Raw genomic sequence first — 13836 nt, 5'->3', positions numbered from 1 at the left:
TGTTTAGCTTGTCAGGGATGTTCCCTCAGGTTCGATGAGGCAGCTCAACAAGCAGCAGTAAACAGGATGGATAGGGAGGCATTCTGTGGTTTACACAAAGCTTGTTTCTCAAGCTCTTGTGGCTGCTGTCCAGGTGATGTGCTTTCTATCTGCAGCCTGACATGAGTCACATAAGAGCACAAGGTCTGTGTGAGTCATTTTACCCTCCTTTCATATATACCTTATAAAAAACACTTTTCATTGCTTTCCCACAAATATTATCCAACATGTCAACTAAGTGCTAAAGATTTTCCTTCCATCACTGTTTGTGTCTCATAATCCTTCATCTATACCTCTGCAGCCCTGTTTGTGTGTCCATGATTACACAGGAGAGTTTTACTTCAATCTTTTCTGATGTTTCCCTTTCTGCCATCACTGAAAAGAAAGGAACAATCTTTGAGACATGGGAAATGTGTCGACCAGTCAAAAAGAGCATTAATGTGGAAAGAATAGACGAAACATGCAAAGGATAAAAAAAAACAAAACCAGGTAAATTATGCACTGCTAACTTTCACGGAACAGACTTGTGATGGACGGCACAACATACAGCCAGTTATGATAGCATATAGGGCCTCCAATGCCACTGTCGATATTTAGATAACTGACACAAATGTACTCTTTCACAAGGTCATTCCAAAGACTGTACAAACTCTTAGACTTAATCACAGTGACTTCACGCTTTCTAGGAGACACTATGGACCCCAATGATGTTGGTTTCCATATTTGAAATGCTGACTCACCCTAACTTTTGGTCAACATCATGTGGCAACCTCTGGCTGTTAAAAACTGCAGTTTCCAGTGTACGCTTGAAGCTGGCAGTTTTCCATTATGAGAGGCACAGTTGACTTGTAGCTGTTGGCTGGGAAGCTCAAATCCCGCCTCTTTACCTCACACAAGCTCGACATCAGTTAGGTTGAGTTCAGCATTTCCAATATGGCTCCCACCGATGATTTGCTTCAAAACAGCGCTTAAGAAACAGATGGGTGATGTTTTGGATACTACGTCAACTATTTAGAGTCTATGGTCAACATAGAAACAAGAATAGAGGTGGAGCTGAAGAGGGCTTTTAGTTTCCTGGGAAAAGCTACAATGTGTCTGTCTGCCAGTCAACCCAGTCTTGTTTTCACACAATTCTATTATTCTCAGGTTGTGTACAGGACAGTTATTTGGTAAAATAAGGTACTTATAGCTCTTTATTCGAGCCTATGCTCAAATTTTGTTGGAAAATAGGTGGTCACTAATAACGTTGGCTGCAGGAGAGCTTTGTTAATTGTTAAATCACATAAGGTAACAGGAAATATTTCTTCTCCCTCTCACTTTGCATCCATCTCTGTGGCACTCTCACTGTTCAGATGGTGTCCGTGAGTGAACTGAAATGAACCGGACCACTTGGTGGAAATGCAGCTTGAATGTACATCATAACATGGGTGCTAAAGGGGATTCCTTGGCTTCTGCAGCCAGCTTCAAGAGGCGAATTGGACATTCCAGGAACAGCAGGTTTTTTGCATTTTGCACATCGGAGCAATTTTTCAACCCCACTGATTGCTGCTAGGATTATTTACTGAAAAGTAGTGGAAGGTTTCATTTGCCCGATGCAAGCCTCTATGTCAATGAGGAAGGTTTCAATATTGGAGCAAAAGAAAGCTAAAGCTGTCATCAGAGCACATTTTGTTTTTTACATGAAGAGAAAACTAAAATACTCCAAATGGAAGAATGTGGTTGCAGAAGTCACGGATGATGATGAGAAAATAATACATCAAAAAACAGAATTACCTCTCCAGTTTGGAACAGAAAGTTAACGTTTTTTAGTTTTGAATAAGTTTCATTTATATAAGTCACTTTCACCAGAAGGACTTTCATTCGATCTTAAAATGAGACCGAGTTTTCCTTCCTAACATAACAAAGCACACAGTAGCAATGACAGCGTGGAACCTATTCTACCTTGGCAAGTCAGCGCTATGAAGATTTCCTGTCACTTTTTCCTAATTTTTCTGCCTCTTCCTGCTTTTAAGCCCTGCGAATGTTTTCAAACTATTATTCTTTCACTCTCATATGATGTATATCTTCTTTTTTTGCTTATATCCGACACTGTCACTTGCATTAAAAGCATCATCCTCTGCGTACCATCTTTTTATGACACACTTTTCCTTGTTATGCTTAAAAATGTCTTGAACTGCATTAATCATATCTGTTATTTCATTGGCTATTCTGTGCGCGTCCTTGTGCCTGTGGCTAATTTCCACGGTCCAGCAGCAGTGGTTAGAAAAAGTCTCTTTCCAGCAAAACACGTGCTGGTTAGAATCAAGCAAAGATGCACCAAGCTATACACACATCACATATAAAGTATACACACAAACACATATACACAGACCTTGTGTGGTGGGATCACTCTAGAAACTGTCTCATAAATTATACAAATGACTGCTGTGAATACAGAACAATGGGAAGAATGTGTAGCTAAGAAATTATAACTACTTCACTGCATAAAGAAAAAAAAAATCCCCATTAAAAGGAATAAAATAATTTTCTTCTAAATCATTTAGCAGTTAAAGGAATAGTAATTTGAGGCTTTTTAAAACAGTTATCAGAAAGTTTTTCTCAAGGCTAACGTTACTTAGCTTTCATGTTGGCAAGACTCATTCATTATTGTTTTTTGTAATTTTACACACAGGTGGGCTGAGGTTATGGTTAGGGGATTGTTTTTGTCCAAGACTGTTACGTTATTGACTTACTGTAAAATGCTGTCCAACATGAACTGTACAACATTATTATGAAGACTGTATTCATCAGCACTCTCTGGTATGTCATTTATTGAAGACACAAGAAAAGACAGACATTTTGGAGATTAATTGAACTTTTTTGTAATATCTATATCAGAACTCAGATTTATTGCTAAATTAGTTAAGGAGTTCAAGGTTTTTTTCTTTGTCTCTGTGAAAAAAGTATGAACACAGAGGTAGAATGCAAAGAAGAAAGGCTATAAAACAGCATTTCAATTGCTGCCAGTGAGTTCATATAGAATACGTTTCAGCAATGGGTCTTTTTAATGGATCACACATAGAAATGTATTTTCAAGATTTTAGGTCTTTAGATGTAGCCTCAATTCAAAGTGACATTTGGAGGCCACTCAAAACTCAAAAAAAAGCTGCAGTTCAAGGAATTAACATTGTATAGACCTTAACACTTCAGGAGAGCAATACAAAACTTATTGTAACAACCACAGAAATTCCCTACAGCGCAGACTCTGGCTGCACAATGGCTGCACATTTGAACAGGGTTTTTCGGCTTCAAAACCGTACAATCAGAAAGGCGGAGCAACGCTGTCCATTTTATATACAATCTATGTTTATCAGGCATTAAAGGTCTTAAGAAATGTTCCGATGCAGAAGAGCTAGATAATGCAGTCCAGTCAAGTGTCCGCTTGATGCTGGCTACATAAGCAACCGAAACCGCATACCCAATTGAAAAAGCTGATGTTTAAAGCAAGAATAAAGATGTTTACAGCCTGGTTCAAAAAACTATATTGGTCTGAATAGCTAATTTCTCTTTTCGGACATACTAAACAAGGGAACTTTTTTTTTTGTCACTTATCAGTTTTGAAGATATTAAAGTGAGTGATGGCTTACCTGATCCTAAAGGAGTGATGGCTGACCTGATTGACAGACGCGTACACTGTAGTTATGAGGAGGCTAAACACCTGCCTCAACTCTGTCTGTGTGCCTGTAGTTGGGTCATACGTAAATTAGGTTGAGTCAGCATTTTCAATATGGCAACTGTCAACGTTAGGCTTCAAAACTCTGCTTCAAAAACCAAGAGGTGAGGTTACGCAGACTATGTCCATGTATTATACAGTCTATGAGTCAGATCAGAAGTGGGGTTGAGATATGTCCCCACCAGGGATAAAAACTGAGTGACCAGAGAGAGGGTAAGCCTATATGAAAAGCAAAGGAGGAGAAATACCCCCGTCCCCCACAGCAATTTGCCCCCAGAATATAGCTGACAGATCACAGCAATCAAAACACTGAGATATCAGTCATACATATAAGAGCCCTCGCAGCAAGTTGTATGACCAATATAAGTACAAATAAAAAAAAACCAGAAAAATAGTAAATTATGCTACAAAAGAGAGAAATCCTCCAATCAACATTTGAAGACAGCTCCTCTTGGTGTCATTGCAGATTTTTTTTCCAGTCTTCCTGAACCATTGTAAATATTGCTGACTAACTGGTTTTTAGATGCTCTTCAAGTATAAACTTCTGGATCAAATTAATCTTGAAGCAGTATTCTGCAAAAACTTTGATTCAAATTCAAAAGAAAAAAAGTCAACATCTTGTGTTATGTATAACTGTCAGGCCATCTTATTGAATTTCAGATCTTAATGTTCTAGAAACATGACAACACAATCTGAACAAAAGGAGAAAAAATAAAATAAAAATGAAACTGAGTTTAGTTGAACTAAGGTTAGCAACAGAAAAGCCCTTGAGGGGAAAAAAAAGTCATTATCATAATTTACTTTAGAGATTTGTGTAAAGGTCTGAGTTGGTCTTGCAGAGGTGAAATTTTAGACATAAAACAGTACAGAGAGCTCTCCAGGCAATGGAGGCTAAACTCATTCCACCTAATATTGAGTAGCTAAAGGGAAAGAGGAGATAACCCTTAAGTAGTAGCTGAGTGCTGAATGTGAGCCAGACATCTAAGACTGGACCATGACCCCAAGACATCAGGTTGGGAATCCTTTTACAGCTTTAAGTGTTGTATTTTTTATGTGATGCATGCAGGTGTTGGCATCTGGGAAGAGGAGGAGAGAAGGTGCTTGAGTTACTGCATCTGACCTCAAGCAATTCAAAATACAGCTTCACCCTTTGGCTATGGCTAACTTCTTATTCCATTATTGGATGGTTATAAAAGTGGGCACATATTCATGCGAGTACGTAAACATAATAACAACATTATTTGACATGGCAAGGAAGTGAATAAAAATAACCTCACAACAAACTATATTCTCGCATTAAGGACATCACATGTTGACCTCATGGATGCTAAAATGGAACGATCGTTCCCAAGATTATATTACAGTAATGTGACTCTCAAAGATGATTTATTTATACTGTGTTTTTAGTTCTTCTTCTTAATAAGTGACCTGATATGTCCGTCTGCTACAAGCTGTAATCTTGTGCTATTAGAATCAAATGAAATCTAAAAAATAAGCATTCAAGCTGGTTCTTCAATTTTAAGACTTCAGCTCAATTCCTTCACAGCAGCATGGCAACTATGGTTATGCTACTTAATAAATGATTTTCATTAAGTATTCAGTAATGTTAAGGCTTTTCCATTATAATAAGCCTTGTTTAGACTGAGTAGATATTGTTCTTCCTCATGTACAACATTAATCTGGAATAATGTGAGAGGGCATGGGTGATTCAAACTAATAATAACTGTATCCAAAATACAGGAAGAGAAAAACCAAGGGTATAAATCCCTGGGGGGTTTCATGTTTCATGAATGACAACTAAGCAAATGTATGACTCCAGAAACATTTAAAACCCTCCCAGCGTTTTGATGAAACATGCATCTTTACATGTTTGGTGGGCCAACTGGAAAGCAAAATCAGGCTTGGATCAATGCTAAAAGAGTAATAAAGAAGAAAGTCTCAAGTGATGGAAAAAAAAAGTCTGATTGTGGTTTTACTGGCAGAGAGATTCAGTTAGCATCAGGTTTCGTCCAATCAACTCAATTCAACTCATTTTTATTTATATAGAACCTTTCATACATTCAAGCATGCAGCCCAAAGTGCTTCAAGGATAGACAGATTTATTCAAAACAAGGTCAAGCAGTAGACACTGGTGACACCAGAGCTCCAGACGGGCAAAGGCAAATAAACCTCACTGATACTCAAGATGATCCATGGTTTATTCAAATCCATCTTAGCAGTGGTCAGATGAAAGACAGTGACCAAAAAAAGCTATCTTAAGTTACAAAAAGTGGTAGAAAAAAAAGCCTCTCACCTGTAGGAGCCAGAGGTAAGCTCAGTTGAGGTTGATAAAACAACACTGGAGTGAGGTCATTTTCTCTAGTGGGTTCAATTTCCTACTTCACCCAAAAATCTGTTATCCTATGGTTAGATGAAGTTCTACATGTAACAGTATGGGTCTTACACTGTGGATCTGGGTAATTTAGAAAAGTTGAAATCAGGCTGTACATTCATGAAGGATGCAAGTGTCAAGACAAATGCTTTTTTTTTCTTCAGATCTTTAAAAAAAAACTGTATTTCCTCTACTGAGACAATGTTCCACAAGTTTGAGGGTATGTTTTTCCTCAAGGCAATTTTCTATGCCACACAGCCAGGCCAAAGTGCAGTCAGAGCTCCAGCAGATCAAGACCCTGACCATACTTGCCCATTCTCTAGAAGAGAACTGGAATGAAAGCTGCTGCACTGAGATCAACATGAGGGCTGATGGTCACAAGTAATCAAACAAAGCCAATCTGCAGGAGCTTTTAAAAAAAACAAAAACGGATTCAAGTTATCCAAGCACAAAGTGAAATTAAAACACAAGTTGTTTCATCAGAACAACCGCCTTGCCTTGCATGCTTCGCCAACCACTCAAGTGGCAGTTTACATCCACCCATCCATCAGGGTTTCCAACAGAATGAAAGCACGACTTGGGCAGAGCAAGAGATTTGCATATTAAAATATATATTATAAAGCAGCTTCACCCTTATGTCTGATATCATTTATTAAACTTATGTTCAAAACTGTATTTTATAGTAACATACGAGCACCACAGGGAGGCAGTCGCTAGATTTGAAGCAGCTTGTGAACTTCGTACCTGCACATCAACAGGAGGCCATTTAAATCAGAGCCTGTATAAGGGAAGTTAATGAAGCACCAGGTCACCCATAAACAGTGATGACCGGCTTTTCTTATGTCTTTATTTTGCCATACAGCCAGCAACAGACATTTTTCCTCTCTTCTCAGGCATGTTTGAGTGATCTTCACACACTGCCTTGAGGAGCCTTTCCCCTGACCTCTCACTTAAAATAGTCTTTGGATCCTGTAGGAATTGACTGATGTATCTACAACCCAGCAAACTGCATTGAGAACTGTGTTCTGCTTCACTGTGTGGAAACTGAATTGGAAACAAAAATACAGGTAGCATTATGTCTGCTGTTTATCAAGGCATCGAAGGCTGTGTTTGCAAGAGGTATTTTTTTCTGTCACTTTTCTTTTAGGAAAGATGATATGAGAAAAGGACACATAAAGTCATTATCATGCGCACATGAATGAACTTAGACATGAGCATGAGCACTAATTGATGTACTGACAAGCTTTGTTACTCATCATCCACTTAGGCACTCATTACCAGTCCGTCAGTGACTAAAATGCAAATTGAAAAGATACATCGTATCTGACTAAGAGTAAAAGATCTTTTCAGAAACAAGCAATGCACACAAGTAAATGGCTCCATTTGTCCTTGACTTTAACCGTTATGCTCAAGTCAACTGAAAGACAGCAGTGTTTCCAACCTAAATGTGGGTAATGAGCATCTTGGCACAAAGCACACACGGCACAAACAGCAGAGAGGTGAATTTCCAAACTGGATTTTTACACAAGAACCTTAGTATTTTTTGTTTTTAAAATTTCTTAAACAATCTTGCTTGGTCCAAACAGAAGCTTTTCATATAACATAGACTGAGACTTGGGGCATCTGCAATGGACCTCCCTTGTACAAATCTGATCCAATACGTTTAATCGTCTTTCACATTACCAGCAGATGTCGGTCTCTTTTAAAAGGTGACATATCATGCAAAATGGACTTTTTAATGGTTCTCAACCTGAAATATGTGTCCCTGGCATGTCTACAAACCCCCCGAAAATGAAAAAAATTCATTCTGCCCCTGTTCTGATTTCTCCACCTTTCTGTAAATATGTGTTGAAACGAGCCGTTTGTAACGTCTGTAACAGAAGTCAGAGCTCGGAGCTTGTTCAGCCCATAGACTGTATAAAATACAACTCAACTCCTCCTCCGTTTTTCATTACCTGCACACGTGTGCTAACAAGGAGCTTAGGAGGGAGGCATGCTAGTTGTAGGCTGTCTTAATAAACACAAAGGTCGGTTTTACTCCCCACGTCTGCAGATTTGAATATCTAGTGGATGATTTTTATTTTCCATGGAAAAGTGCTAGCGCTAGTTAGCATAGCCACATAGCTACATGTTCGTCCCTGTGTACCAAGACACGTCGACATACTGATAAATAAAACCACAAGAAACAAAATCTGTGACCAATCGTTCAGAAAGGTCCTGCGGCAGGCGCCGATCAGATTCTGGATCAAATTCAGAGGGTTGAAGTAACGCGGGTCTGTGCGCAGCTGTGTATATTCAGCCAACATGTAAACATTAGATCAACGTGCTGGAGAGCCGAGGCCACATCCATTTCCTGAGGGGGCGTGGTCAGAGAGCTAATTCTCATTTAAAGGCACAGACACAGAAAACAGCCTGTTCTGAGCAGGGCTGAAAAAGAGGGGTTTACAGGCATGCCAAAATCTGATTTCAAAGTGTTTTTTTGAGCAATAAACTTAAAAGATGTGTTTTGGGGACCTCTTAGACCAATATATTTTGATGAAAAAGAGCATGTCACCTTTAAGGAAAAGAAAAAATAAACCAACGTATTCATGATTATAACTAAAATAAGAATGTTCCAAAGTGAATACATATAACTATCTACTTTATCTAGCTTAAAATACTGACAAACCAGACCCGTCCCATTACATCATGTCCCCCCCGCCCTGTCCCGTCCCGTCCCGTCACGTCACGTCACATCCCTTGCCGCCCCCGTCACATTCGGTCCCGTCACATTCCATCCCGACCCGTGTGCTTGATCACGTCCCGTGTGTTTGATCACATCCTGGTAGCAGAGTTCTATAGCACTATGGCAGTAGCCATTAACTGGAGCTACAGCCCCATAGTGGCAGGTGGCATCAAGGTCATGAATAGGCAATAGTACAGGAGAGAGATTTTTCTGAACTCGTCACAGTGCCTTTAATCTCGGTGCATGAAGGAAGTCAAGGTCTATTTCTACTGGAGCTACAGCCCCATAGTGGCAGGTGGCAGCACTACAGCTCAACATATGACCAGCATTTTGGGCCTACAACAGACAAGTAGTTCTGGTGCTGACTAACAAGGGTGAGGACAAATCCTAAGTCACACAAGGATGTCTCTATTTTATGGATCTGTTGGGTCGTTCTCTTTTTATAACCCTCCAACATTAATACGTTACCACCAAGGCTCCCTTTGTCTGGCCTGCTTTGTATTGGTGTACTTGGCAATGTAAGCTTTTGTTATGCAGGAAACAATCATAATGTATACAATACAGACTAAGAAATATTGTGCACATGGTGCTAGATCAGCTTTTCATCACTCTAACCAAATATCCAAGGTAGATTTAATGGATATTTTGTTTTCATATTGCATCAAACGTGTACATATTTATCATAACTGCTTCAATGTGTCAAGTCTGAAAAAAGAAGGCAGTCTTCTGTTCTGACAGTTTGTTGTGCTGCACATTGTGTTTCCCTATTTATTCCATCTGCAGTGGTAAACTTTGTGTAGCACCTCCTCTGCCAGCTGCTCTGGACAATCAGACAGAGCCGGCAACAGACTCAATCAACCATCTGCAGTTTGGTGGGAACAGGAGAGAATATAAGAGCTCCAGAGTGCTGAGCAGGAGGGGAGAAGTTTGACAAGACAAGCAAACAGTGCAGCAAAGTGATGGGAGGCAGCTGGGCTTAACCACCCAGAGTTGGTATAGAACAGAACCAAATGCTCTGCTAAACCCCGAGGCCACCCAAGACAGGCAGAGAAATCACAACAACAGAGAGCATTATCTACACAGAGCAAAGGAAATATCCCTATCTATAGAGTTTTGACTTGTGATGACAAGGTGTCTTCACACAGAAACATTTTGCCAAGAATGTGCATCTGCTTGTCCCCATTTATAGAGGAAAATTGGTTAGAAATTCTGTCAAGGTCCATCTTTTGAATCTTACGCTTTCCCCACAAAAACAGCTGCATCTTTACTGACTAAATCACAGAGCCAATTCTTTTACTTTTTCACACACTCTGCCTGCTCAGCTGCCTTGAGCATTAAATCCTGAGAATTAAATTCACACATCTCAGCGATTTAATCAAATAGGTCTGATGAGCTACAGACAGGATCAAAGTAACACCGTATTCCTACCCCCCCTTTCCTTTATCAAATTACCTTTTGTCTCTCTCTTTTGCTAAATTCAGATTATGTATCAATGTATCTTATTCAATAAGCATCAGAAGATATTCAGACCAATCAATGTTGATGCCTGTCATGTGCTCCACAGAAAACATGTACTGTGAAGGTTGGGGAAGAGGGCGCACTTGGAATATTTTTTGTCAAAAAAAGTGGCCTGCTTCCATTATACAGGCACAACCAACACACCAGTATAGAATGCAGGGAGAGGTACATTGTTGTGTTTTGGTATATCCGCCAGATCATATTCATTCTCACTAGCTGCTGGGTCTGGAACCACTATCATTCTAAAATATTTCCTGCTGATCCCAACTACCAGACCATTCACTCCTTTATTTAGAAATGGGACGGGTTCTATGAGATGATGAGCCTTTTTTAAACAACCCAGAAGACGGCATCCACCACAAGGAGGTCTGTTAATTCTGCTATTGTGGCCATTTTAAACACACTAGATGATGTAATTTCATTTAATCAAGAACAAAACACTACGCTTTCAATGTCCATTGGTGAGATACTTACATTAAATACATGGCTAACAGGATCTGGTTGAAGGTTAATTTGCCAACTAACTCTGCTGGTCTGGCGCTCTGGGCTGTCACACTTATATTTCATTGGAAAAAAGTGCAAAAACAAGATGTCAAATGTTGAAACTGAAAAACTGCATTGTTTTATAAAAATATAAGCTCATTTTAGATTTGATACCTGCCTCCCGAACTGTTTTGGAATTGGGGTTGTAATAGTGTGCGCTTCTCCCAGAGCTTATTCAACATCAGATAGAAAACAAGCTCAGATGTGGTTTATAGTGACATTTTTATATTGGCTGTGGTTAAATGTCAGGATACTGATCCAATGAAAGAGGCTGCTTCTCCCGGTGGATGTGTTTACATGTGGGAGAGATGGAAGGACTAAGAGTGGTCTAGAGCCAACTGAACCACATGTGACCTACTGGCCTTTTCCTCCTTACTTCGTGTTCATTACGCTGTGATAGTATCATCATAGTGTTTTTCTTTTTGTGTGAGTTTAAAGCCCAGGAGGTGACAGGTGATGTCCACTAGCTACTGTACACTGCTGTGAGAAAACAGCTATTTCATCTCTTTTTTCAAGTCAGAGTGAATGGAGTCAGAAACAAAGCATACAGGCAGAATCTTCATACCCAGGTTTGTTGTGATCACAATGAGAGGCTTAGCTATTTATAGGACATCAAAGGTAGATGGGGGGGCTATTGATGTGGATGTATGTCGGGTTCTGCAGCCTGAGGATAACAACACTGCCTGCCGTTCATGGCTTGCACAGAAACAGAGAGGAAAATAGTGAAGGAATCCTATTTGTGCGAGGAAAGGATGACCATCTCACTGTGTGATGACTTAATTACGGATTCCTCTGTGGTAGACGATGTACAGTAAGTACAAATGTAACCATCATATATTTGTATCTGTTGAATCCAAATGTGGCCAGACCTGTGTGGAACTGCATACACTGGGTAGGGACAAGCAGACAGTCAAAATTTGCTTCAGCTTAAATGCCTTTCTGGTAAATATGAGACAGATGAAAATTTAAAAATAGACTGGTGAGTTTTTGTGGTTAAAATCCTGTCAAAACATCACAGAAACAGAAAATCCAAGTGTAATATTTGTTAGTCTCATCACTTCACAAGTCCTTGTTTTTCTATGTGACAAATTTGCAAATCCTGTTCACTGTGGTGGATCAAACAAAGCTGTTCACTGGGTTTAATTTTTGCATTAGCTTCTTTTTGCAAATGCAGACACGGTGATAAATTGGCCATTTGTGCAAACCTTACATTACAAGACATGCAAGGCGTTATTCAACAATCTTTTTATTGTTTCTCTGGGATGAGGACCATGAGGCTCTTGCCCAAGTGTACATTTGTTATGGAGGCAAATTAATAAAATATAGATCTTCTTTTAATAAACTTTTTTGATTTGAGACAACTTCTTGCAGGATGCAGAGAGATGAGGTAATGTATTGAATTGTAGCTACAGGAAATATCAACTGTAACATGACAATGACACAACTGAGCTCTGATTTATTGCTATAGGTGGGCTAATAAAGGTTTAATGTTATCCATCACAGTTCTGTTGTCATGTAATGTGTCCCAAGAAGTGTCGAATTAATTTACTTCTCATTGCCAAACGTTGCCAGAAGACTTTTAAACATTGACTAGACTTTTTTCATGGAAAATCCAAACACAGGAACTAAAATTCATTATAAAAAAAAAACTATGTTTGTCACTGATAATCTCATTTCACTATCAAGGTCATGAATGGGCAATAGTACAGGAGAGAGATTTTTCTAAACTCGTCACAGTGCCTTTAATCTCGGTGCATGAAGGAAGTCAAGGTCTATTTCTACTAACCTCAGTTCACTTTTCAGTCTACTGTAAGCCTTGATTTGTCAGCTTACTCGTGGGAGACATATTTTGCTTCAGTAGCGTTTATAGTTCATGTTTATTGTGTGTCTGTCTGCTGTTTGGTTCTGAGTGTTCATCAGTGTTGTTTTCTAGCTGCCTGCATCTGGAAACAACTCTAAAGAGAGCAGTGACAATGAAACAAAACAATGAAGTTGAATGAACTGAAAAATGAACTGTAAGATTGCATATGCCAAGTTAGGAGATATTCTTTTGCTTTTTCACCCCTATTAAAAACAACTTTGACTTTCCAAAAGGTGCTTTGATGCAGTACGAATGCAAAAATACTCATTGCTGCAGTTAAGATAAAGATCCTGTTTACCATGTTTGCCATATGTTGTAAAAATGAAACAGTCAGACATCAGGTCTTGTTTTTGAACATCCTTTTGCTGTTGCTTGGCAATCTGTTCTCAAAGGTTTATAAATCGTTAAACCAAAAGCAAGACCACGACAAACTTTCCCAGGCAAATGGGGTTTGATGAAACCGCAAGGTTGTCTGATAGATTTATTCTGATGGTATCAATATACCGTATGTCCCACTGTTTTGTTATTCATCTGTCCCCACAGAACTTCCCCATTAGTGAGCATCTCTAACCAAGACAAGACAGGCGCGTGGGTCAAGGACGCTTATTTATATCGCAAGCTGAATCCAATTAAATCAACATGTCAGCCTGAAACTGTCTGCAGCTAATGGGCTTCCATCAGCGTGAGAGATGGCTTGATAAATATCAAAGTCAGGGAGAGACAAGCACGAAGACAGCTTGATATTAATGATAATATAGACGATCATTTACAGAAGACGGAGATGGCTGTTTTGGTGCACTGATAAGACAAGCATGGATCAAAGAGTCAACATGGTTCACTTCACAGAATTATCAAGCTGCGTTTCCTTTTGATTAAGATCTCTCCTCTGGGGATAAGTCATGTAGCAAGTTTAATTTATCAATCAGTGTAGTCTTTTAAACTGTTTATAAGCTTGTAGGCCTCACCAGTTTTACAAAAGGGGCCTGATGTAAAAAACTGTGCCAACAAAGTTAATCCTTCTGCACAACATTTCTGATACATTTAGTCCCTTCTCTGAAGTTACCCAT

The 13836-nt window shown here is 39.3% G+C and overlaps 1 protein-coding gene across 4 annotated transcripts in view; it reads right to left on the bottom strand.

The window, feature by feature from the left end:
- The window catches only part of pmt (phosphoethanolamine methyltransferase), a 44100-nt gene that overhangs the window by 21709 nt on the left and 8555 nt on the right, over positions 1-13836 (bottom strand). Inside the window, exon 2 of one of the 4 annotated variants that reach the window (XM_034690712.1) lies at positions 3666-3759. The exons of the other annotated variants lie outside the window; for them this stretch is intronic. The gene's annotated coding sequence lies outside the window, so the exon portion shown is untranslated. The remainder of the gene's footprint in view (positions 1-3665; positions 3760-13836) is intronic. 4 annotated transcript variants of the gene reach the window in all.

Source organism: Notolabrus celidotus, chromosome 8, assembly GCF_009762535.1.
Source record: "Notolabrus celidotus isolate fNotCel1 chromosome 8, fNotCel1.pri, whole genome shotgun sequence".
In the NCBI taxonomy this organism is placed as follows: Eukaryota; Metazoa; Chordata; class Actinopteri; order Labriformes; family Labridae; genus Notolabrus; species Notolabrus celidotus.
Note: the sequence above shows the minus strand (reverse complement) of the source record. Positions and strands in the feature narration are given on the sequence as shown.